This window comes from Cebus imitator, unplaced genomic scaffold, assembly GCF_001604975.1.
Source record: "Cebus imitator isolate Cc_AM_T3 unplaced genomic scaffold, Cebus_imitator-1.0 Scaffold259, whole genome shotgun sequence".
In the NCBI taxonomy this organism is placed as follows: domain Eukaryota; kingdom Metazoa; phylum Chordata; class Mammalia; order Primates; family Cebidae; genus Cebus; species Cebus imitator.
Genome location: NW_016107574.1, coordinates 1,471,445 through 1,481,890, shown reverse-complemented (window position 1 = coordinate 1,481,890; position 10,446 = coordinate 1,471,445).

The following is a 10,446-nucleotide window of genomic DNA, read 5'->3' as shown; positions in this document are numbered from 1 at the left end:
CTCTACTAAAATACAAAAATTAGCTGGGCGTGGTGGTGTGGGCCTGTAGTCCCAGCTACTTGGGAGGCTAAGGCAGGAGAACAGCTTGAACCCGGGAGGTAGAGGTTGCAGTGAGCTGAGATCATGCCATGCACTCTAGCCTGGTGCCTGGTGACAGAGTAAGACTCTGTCTCAAAAAAAAAGAGGTGTAGGTAGGCTTTGAACCCAGAAACCCCACTCCAGAGCCCCACTGTTAATCACTGTGTTATTGAACCACTTGATGGGTCAGATGTTTCAAATGAATTAATTTTTCAACTATTTCAAGCCTAGATAGTATATGAATTTTTCCAGGCCTCAGATCATCATATTTTAAAGTATGAGGATTAGACTTCCTGCATCAGAATCACCAGAGGAGCTTTTCTAAAATGCAGTTTATAGGAACTACTCCCAGGCTTATTACACTAGAATCTCGGAGTGCAAGTGGAGACTAGGACATTTAGAAAATACACTCCTTAGGTGATTCCTGAGCCCAGTGAAGTTTAAGAACCACTGGCCTGTATCAACATTTGTAGGTCACCATCGTGGGGAATGAGAGTAGGTAGAACATCTTGGGAGCTGCGGGAACCAAAGCTGCTTTCCAGAATCAGATATTGGGCACTGCCTGGGGCAGAACATTCAGTCAAGTGGCTAACAAATGGTCTGTGCAAAGCACAGCTTCTGCTCGGGAACGTGGTTGTTGTCCTTCACGGAGGAGAGCCAGCAAAATGAATCTGCCTTCAGGGCCTGGATCTCATTTCTCTTCAAGGGGCTTGTGCTTGGTGGCAGGGCTAGCACTGGCCTGGAACTTTGATGTTTTCCTTTTCACTGTCCAAATGCTACAGAGACTGTGTGTCACTACATACACCGTCTCTGGTATAATGGCAGAGGCGGGAGCAGACTGCTTGGAATGCAGTCTGGCCCCACTGGAGCTTTGAACTGGACTGGAACTTACAGATACTAAGAGTTCAATTGTGGTGTCTTTTTCAGATGGGCAAAGAAAAGGAGGCCAACCCAGAGCGGTTGGTGTTTAGTACTTTGGAAGAAATCCATGATGATTTTTTAAGGAATTGAAAGTTTTTATGAGGCTTACTGAGGTATCATTTAGATACAGTTTATTTTACCCTTTTTCAGTGCACAATTCAATGAGTTTTAGAGAGTAGCTATACTCATCATCATACTCTCATCATATACCATCATTGCCAGTTTAATAAGTTTTGACTAATGTACGCAGTCAAGTCACCAACGTCAAGTAAGTTAAAGAACATTTCCATCTCCCCAAAAAGTTCCCTAGTATCCCTTTGCAACCAATCCTACCACATCTCCCCAGCCCTTTGGCTGCTGTTGATCTGCTGTCTGTCTGATCCCATCATGTCACATAAGTAGAACGTTATAATTTACAGCCTTTTTTTTTTTTTTTGCTGTATGTCAGTAGTTCTTTCCTTTTTATTACTACATATTATTCTATTGCATGGATGTGTCACAATTTGTTTATTGATTCCCCAGCCGGGCGTTTGGGTTATTTTCACTTTTTGGCAGGAATTGACATTCAAATGAGCTCTAATTCAGCAAGCATTGTGGAAAATGAGGTAGTTTATGTTTATAGCTTCTGATAAAAATTATAATCACATGGAGATTCAAACTAACACCTACAGAAAAAAGAAGTCTATTTGTGACCCTAGAAACAAATGTGGAGGAAGGGGACTCGGTTAAACTGCATTGGTGTAGTGATTAGAAGAGTATCTCATGCCCTTGGAAAGCCCTAACATGACACTACCATGCTGAGGCACATGAGGGCGCTGTAACCAACCAACATTACCAAACAGCATTCTTAAAAAAGTTGTTTTTTAACTTATTGGAATGCTTTGTTGAAAACTCCGGTGAATTCTCACCCCCACCCTCGGTCTCGTTGGCCACTCTTGAATGGTAGAAAAAAACATTGGCATCAAGTGAATCTGTCTTTGACTAGTCCTCGGGGGATTACTGTACCAACCACAGCTGTATGGTGAGGTTCCTAGCTTTCCTATTTAAACTCACAAGGAAAGGCTCCCAAAGGAACTCTAGATTAGAATACCTCATGATTACAAAGAAAACTGGGATTGTCCCTAAAGTTCGTTTGTATTGTTGTTGTTTTCAGGCCTTCCCCGAACATAACACACAAATATTAAAACATAATTGCTGGACAACATTTTAGAAAGACTTGTAACTCCTTTCTCATCTCAGCAATTTGGCTGGTTGAAAGTTGTTTGTTCTTCAGTGAGAACACATGGACACAGGGAGAGGAACAACACACACTGGGACCTGTAGTGGGAGAGGAAGAGCATCAGGATAAATAGCTAACATATGCAGGGCTTAATAACTAGGTGATGGGTGGATAGGTGCAGCAAACCACCATGGCACCTGTTCACCTATGTAGCAAACCTGCACATACTGCATGTGTATCCCAGAACTTAAAATAAATTAAAATAATTTTTGTTTTTTTGAGACGGAATTTCACTCTTGTTACCCAGGCTGGAATGCAATGGCGCGATCTTGGCTCACCGCAACCTCTGCCTGCTGGGTTCAAGCAATTCTCCTGCCTCAGCCTCCCGAGTAGCTGGGACTACAGGCACGCACCACCATGCCCAGCTAATTTTTGTATTTTTAGTAGAGATGGGGTTTCACCATGTTGACCAGGATGGTCAACCCGCCTCATGATCCACCCGCCTTGTCCTCCCAAAGTGCTGAGATAATAAAAATTAAAAAAAAAAAAAAAAGTGATTCATTCTTGTCAAAACAACCACAACAATCAAATCAGAGGGAAGCTTTCTTTATAGCAAAGCAGCCAGGAGAACTTAGGGTTACTGGTTTGGGCCTCTGAATGGCTATTCAAAACAAACCAAAAAAACCTCTGGATACACTTAAGATTTTTTGAAAATCAATGACTCATTTGTTACAGAGTAAGCAAGCACCAAATAAAAGACACTTCATAAAAATTGCATTAGAATGTTCTGGTGGGATTCTAAATGAATTTAGCTGGGGGATGGTATATGATTTTTGTGCAAGATCCAGTAAGGCTTAGGGATTCCTCTTTTAGAGAAAGAGTTTGATTCCTTTACTTGAAAGAATGTCTTTCCAAGCCCTTTCTATAATTAATAAAATGCTCACTTGAAGAAAGATTTATTCAGTCAAACTTATCCAACCTAAAATATGACTAATAATTTCAAGCAGAAAATTATCTCTGGCTGTCATATCCAAATTATACACAAACATGGCCTTAAAATTGGGTAGAAAATAGTGGAGAGATGACTCTAAAGGCAGGGTGTGGCTCTGGTCTAGATTCTTTAAGCAGTTTCACCCCATCTCTCACCCAGAAGGACCAACCTGATGTTTTCTTTATTCCTATTTGAGTAAAACTCTGAACCACTTGATCAAAACTGGGCCCTTCACACAATCCCATTGTGGCCCTTTCAATTTTCCAGTTCCAAAGGCGTTTTCCCATTCTCTCCTTACCTTATTCCTTGCATCCAAAGCTCACTGGCTCTCTGCATGTGCTGGTAAAGGCATGGACCCATGAGTTGTTGCTGGCTACATGATCTTGAGTATGTTACTTAATCTCTCTAAGCCTCAATTACCTCCACTATAAAATAGAGGTTATATCTACTTCAGGCCCCCATACTGGTATCTATCTAAAGTTGTTGAGAACACTAAAGATAATGCATATAAAGTGATATAATCCAGCATCTGACACACAGTAAGCCTTGGGTAACAACATTATTATTATTATTAATGCCCAGTCTGGTCCCTTTCCCTATGATCTGACTCCCCATCCTGGTAATCCATCCTCAGAGCTCCCTGGAAATAACTTTCCTAGTCAACCAAGTCCTTAACCACTCCTATTTCTGCATCTCCCCTGAGGATTGTCCTCCTTTCCCACCAGGGTTCACAAACAAAATATAGTCAGTGCTAACAATCTTGTCCCATCCCATATTAAGTTGTGCTAAGGCTACCAGGAATGGCCATCAATTTAGGTAACCATCAATTCTTGTAACTTTCCCTTAAAGGTGGCACACACTTCATCCTATTATAAATCTCTGCACTATTCATGTTTCTCTCCCATAGGGGAGAAATGTCACTTCAGTAGCATATTCTGCCCATCAACAATCATCTTCTTACAAATGAGAGGCAGAAAGAATACGATGTGAGTGGACAGGTATCCTGTTTAAGGAGGGGAAATGCTGTTTCACGTCATTTCAGTTATGTCCCCAGTAAGCAATAGAGTCAAAGCACAAGCTGACAATTATAGCTCTAAGTTTTGCCAGAAAAATGGAACAGAAGAAAAGGAAATCCAAAGAGACCATCACCCTAGTTTTTCGAAACTGTCTTTGGTGATAATGTCCTGCAAAAGATGAATGAGGAGAAACAAAGTGCCTCAAAATAGATTTGTTAATATTTTCTTTGAATAATGGGGGAGGGGTGTCCTACAGACAATTCAGAATGACGTAGAGACACGTTGTCTTTCCAATCGGTTTTCCTGATTAGCTTCTGTGGTGTTTAGGAGTGTGGATTCTGGATCTGTCCAGTTAGTTTGGTATTCTGCCTCTTCCCTTTAGCCTCCTGAAGCCTCAGTTTCTCCATATGTAAAATGGGCATGAAAGCATTGTCTACCTCAGTGTTGTCATTAGAATTAAATAAGATAGTCCATTCTTACCACAAGCACAGCACCTGGGAGTGGGAAAGGGGATGGGAGATGAAGGAAAAGAAAATAATATAGTAAAATTAGGCTGGGTGCAGCGGCTCATACTTGTGATCTCAGCACTTTAGGAAGCTGAGGTGAGTGGATCATGAGGTCAGGAGTTCGAGACCAGCCTGGCCAACATGGTGAAACCCCATCTCAACTAAAAATACAAAAATTAACTGGCCTTGGTGGTGCACACCTTAATCCCATCTACTCAGGAGGCTGAGGCAGGAGAATTTCTTGAACCCGGGAGGCGAAGTTTGCAGTGAGCTGAGATCGTGCCATTGCGCTCCAGCCTAGGTGACATAGAGAGACCCTGTCCCCACCCCACCCCCTTACCCCGCAAAAGAAAAAGAAAATAATATAGTAAAATTAAACAGAGAGAGGCCTTATCCAGACTAGTGATGAAAGGATGCATGAACCCACAAGTATGATTTACTCAACCCCATGCTCCTGAGGTCCAAGAAAAGCTGTAAGGAGAAGGAGCTTTAGCACATGGACTTTGCTATTGTGTTTGTCCATTAGCACCTCTTGGCTTATTTCCTCCTTCTCCACTGTGTCTGATGTGGTGAGTTTGCTCAGCAGCCAAGTTCTAGAGAAAATGAGTAATGAACAAAAAGGAGCCAAAACAATCATATACCCTTAGAAGTAAACGCACATACTAATGAGATTTTAGAGGCTCTTCATCAACCGGTTGAGACTGCAGAGGTTGACTGGTCTGCTCAAAGTCATGTAGCTAAGGAGTAACCAAGCCAGGACTAGGCTCTAGGGGTGTCCTAGGGTTCTCCTCAGTACATCAGGCTGCAGGAGGAATCGAGATAATAATGTTACCTTATATCATATTTTAGGCCAATGCAACATGAAAGAGAAACTTCTATACAAGTATCTTTTAAAGTCCAACTCACAATAGGCTTTATACTTTAAATGGGTCACTCTTCATCACCATGGTGATTCTTCCAAGTTTTCCTGGAATTATCAGCTGTTTTCTAATAAAGACACTCCCCAGAACTTGCAACTGCACCAAACAGATAAATATTTCCCAGTAGAAAATACTTAGCTCCTCACTCAGCTTAGTCAGCAATTGCTTTTTTTCTCCATGTCTCGGGAAAATAGCCAAAAGCATGCTCCATTTGCTTTAGATATCACAGAGATCTTTAAAAACTTCTTGATTCTACTGATGACAAGCTTACTTCCTTGGGTTTTATGTGATTTATACACTGAGAAACACCCACTTTCTTGCTTTCTGTCTTTCTGAGCAATGAGTAGATCACAATTTAAAAACATTGGAATAGTATGGCAGCTCTTCAAACAATTAAGGAAGATTTACCATACGATTCAGCAATCTCGTTTTTGGGTATTTATCCAAAAGAATTAAAAGCAGGATCTTGAAGATATATTTGTACACCGTGTTCATAGCAGCATTATTCACAACAGCCAAGAGGTAGAAACAACCCAAATGTCCTTTGACAGATGAATGGATAAACAAAATGTGCACATTATTCAGTCTGAAAAAGGAAATTCTGACGCATGCTACAACATGGATGAACCTTGAGAACATTAAGCTAAGTGAAATAAGCCAGTCACAAAAAGAGAGACATACCATATTATTCCACTTATATGAGGTATCTAGACAAGCCAAATTCGTAGAAATAGAAAGCACAATGGTCGTTGCTAGGGGCTGGAGGGAGAGGGAAATGGGGAGTTGTTGATTAAGGAGTACAGAGTTTCAGGTTTGCAAGATAAAAAAGCTTTGGAGATTGGCTGCACAACAATGTCAATATCCTTAGTAATACTGAACTATACACTTAAAAATGGTTAAGATGATAAATTTTATGTTATGTCTATTTTACCACAGTTAAACATTTTTAATTTTTTTTAAAATAAGGAGAGAGAAAGAGAGATGGAGAGGCAGGGTAGAATGCATCCTGTACAGTTTGTATTAAATAGTTTCATTATTTTAAACAGTTTGTTCTCTTTTGTTTTATTTTACTTTATTTTATTTTGAGTCAGGGTCTCACTCTGTCACCCAGCCTAGAGTACAGTGGCACAATCTCAGCTCACTGCAGCCTCGATCTTCCAGGGGGAAGCAATCCTCCCGCCTTAGCCTGCTGAGTAGTTGGGACTCCAGGCACATGCCACCATGCCCGGCTAATTTTTGTATTTTTAGTAGAGACAGGATTTCACCATGCTGCCCAAGCTGGTCTGAAACTCCTGGGCTCAAGTAATCTGCCTGCCGTGGCCTCCCAAATTGCTAGTTACAGGCATGAACCACCATGCCCGGCCCAAATACTTATTTTAAATAGTCTCATTAGTCTCATTATGCTTCTCAGTCATAGCTGTGAAGGTTCACTGTTGAGATCTCAGGGCACCAAGTCTGCCAAAAGCACCAGCTGAAGGCAGTGTAAATAGACAGTGAACAACCAAGACCAATTACTTACCTGAAGTTTCCCCTGAATTTGTGAAATTTCCTCTTGGCTCATATTGATCTCCAGTCAACTAAAGATATCTGCCTTTCCAGTTTTGTCAATATCCCCAGTGTTCCTTTGCATAAGTTGTGATTTTGACTAACACTTAGAAATTACTCTGCTGATTTCACAGGGAAAAAATGGTTATCTCTTAAATGGACCAACCAAAATTCTTGAAGTTCAAATCCTTGCTTGTGACACAGTTCAAAAAAAACTTTTAGACCTACCTTTATGGGTGAAACCCTGCTCCTCTTCTAAAAAAATTTACATGTTGAAGTCCTAACCCCCATCACTCAGCATGCAACCTTATTTGGAGACAAGGTCATTGCAGGTGTAAGTTAAGATGAAGTGATAGTGGAGTAGGGTGATCCCCCAATCCGAGATGACTGATGTCCTTACAAAAAGGGGAAATTTGGACACAGTTACATACAGAGAGAGAATGCCATGAAGGCAGATATCTGCAAGCCATGGGAGGCCAAAGATGGCCAGCAATCCCGCAGAAGGTAGGGGAGAAGCACAGAGCAGATTCTTCCCTGCATCCCTGAGAAGGAACCAACCCTTTCCACACCTTGATCTTGGATTTCCAGCCTTCAGAACTGTGAGACAATAAATTTATATTGTATAAGCCAAAAATAAATAAAAATCATTGCCTTGATAGGAGCTTCATGAACACCACCATTTCACTTTCCCTCGATTCCTCGGCCTCTTAACACCTTCTGCTTTTTTCAACTTAGAAGTAGCCAGCTCTCTTCCCCCACAAATCTTCCCTGCCCCCCTAGGCTTCCATCCCGTGCACCATGTGGGTTGTTTGTTTGAGACAGAATCTCGCTCTGTTGCCCAGGCTGGAGTGCAGTGGCACCATCTTGGCTCACTGCAACCTCCACCTGACTGGGTCAGGTGATTCTCCAGTCTCAGCCTCCTGAGTAGCTGGGATTACAGGCTTGCACCACTATGCCTAGCTAATTTTTGTATTTTTAGCAGAGATGGGGTTTTGCTGTGTTAGCCAGGCTGGTCTTGAATGCCTGACCTCGAGGGATTGGCCCTCCTCAGCCCCCCAAAGTGCTGGGATCACAGGCATGAGCCACTGCGCCTGGCCCCGTGGTGTGTTAAAATATGTGCAGGCTTTATTTTCTTTCTTTCTTTAAAATTTTTTTTTATTTCCATAGGTTTTGGGGGGACAGGTGGTATTTGGTTACATCAGTAAGTTCTTTGGTGGTGATTTGTGAGATTTTAGTGCACCCATCACCTAAGCTGTATACACTGAGCCCGATTCATAGTCTTCTATCCCTCACCCACTTCCCACCCCTTTCCCCCTGAGTCCCCAAAGTCCAGTATGTCATTCTTTTTTTTTTTTTTCTTTTTCTTTTTAAAAGATGGGGCTTTACCATTATGGCCAGGCTGGTCTTGAACTCCTGACCTCAGATGATCCACCCACTTTGGCCTCCCAAAGTGCTAGGATTACAAGCATGAGCCACTGTACCCGGCCATCTTTTTTTTTCTTTTTTCTTTTCTGTATGGCATTCTTATGCCTTTGCAACCTCATAGTTTGGCTCCCACTTATGAGTGAGAACATATGATGTTCAGTTTTCCATTCCTGAGTTACTTCACTTAGAATAATAGTCTCCCATCCCATACAGGTTGCTTTGAATGCCATTAATCCATTCCTTTTTATGGCTGAGTAGTATTCCAGCAAATACTGTGACACATATATATATATATATATATGTCACAGTTTACATATCTGTGATATATATACCACAGTTTATCCACTCGTTGATTGATGGGGATTTGAACTGATTCCACGATTTCGCAGTTGTGAATTGTGCTGCTATAAATATACGTGTGCAAGTATCTTTCTCTATAATGACTTCTTTTGCTCTGGGTAGATATCCAGTAGTGGGATTGCTGGATCATATGGTAGTTTTACTTTTAGTTCTTTAAGGAATCTTCACACTCTTTTTCACAGTGGTCGTACTAGTTTACATTTCCCCCAGCAGCATAGAAGTGTTCTCTGTTCACTGTATCCACACCAACATCTATACTTTTTTTATTATGGCCATTCTTGCAAAACTAAGGTAGTATTGGCATTGTGGTTTTGGTATGTATTTCCCTGATCATCAGTGATGTTGAGCATTTTTCATATGTTTGTTGGCCATTTGTATATCTTCTTTCGGGAATTGTCTATTCATGTCCTTAGCCCACGTTGTGATGGGATTCTTTGTATTTTACTTGCTAATTTGTTTGAGTTCATTGTAGATTTTGGATATTAGTTCTTTGTAAGATGTATACATTGTGAAGTCTTTCTCCCACTCTGTGGGTTGTCTGTGTTTACTCTGCTGACTGTTCCTTTTGCCACGCAAAGCTCTTTAGCATAATTAAGTCCTAGCTATTTATCTTTGTTTTTATTGCATTTGCTTTTGGGTTCTTGGTCATGAAATCCTTGCCTCAACTAATGTCTAGAAGGTTTTTTCTGACGTTATCTTCTAGAATTTATATAGTTTCAGGCAACAGTGACCAAGCTGAGATATCAAGATCTCAACTCCTTTTACAATAGCTGCAAAAAAATGTAAATACTTAAGGAATATTCCTAACCAAGGAGGTAAAAGACCTATACAAAGAAAACAACAACACACTGCTGAAAGAAATCATAGACGACACAAACAAATGAAAACATCTCATGCTCATGGATGAGTAGAATCAGTATTGTGAAAATGACCATACTGCCAAAAGCAATCTATAAATTCAATGCAATTCTCATCAAAATACCATCATTCTTCACAGAACTAGAAAAAACAATCCTAAAATTCATATGGAACCGAAAAAGAGCCCACATGGCCAAAGCAAGACTAAGCAAAACGAACAAGTCTGCAGGCATCACATTACCTAATTTCAAACTATACAATAAGGCCATAGTCACCAAAACAGCACGGTACTGGCATAAAACCAATGGAACAGAATAGATAACCAAGAAATAAAGCCAAATACCTACAGCCAACTGATCTTTGACAAAGCAAATAAAAACATAAAGTGGGGAAAGGACACACTATTCAACAAATGGTGCTGGGATAACTGGCAAGCCACATGTAGGAGAATGAAACTGGATCCTCATCTCTCACATTATGCAAAAATCAACTCAAGATAGATCAAGGACTTAAGTGCAGGCTTTATCTTCATTTAATTTTATTTACTTGTTTGTTTTTTATTTTTTTATTTTTATTTATTTTTTTTTTTTTTTTTTTTTTTTTTTTT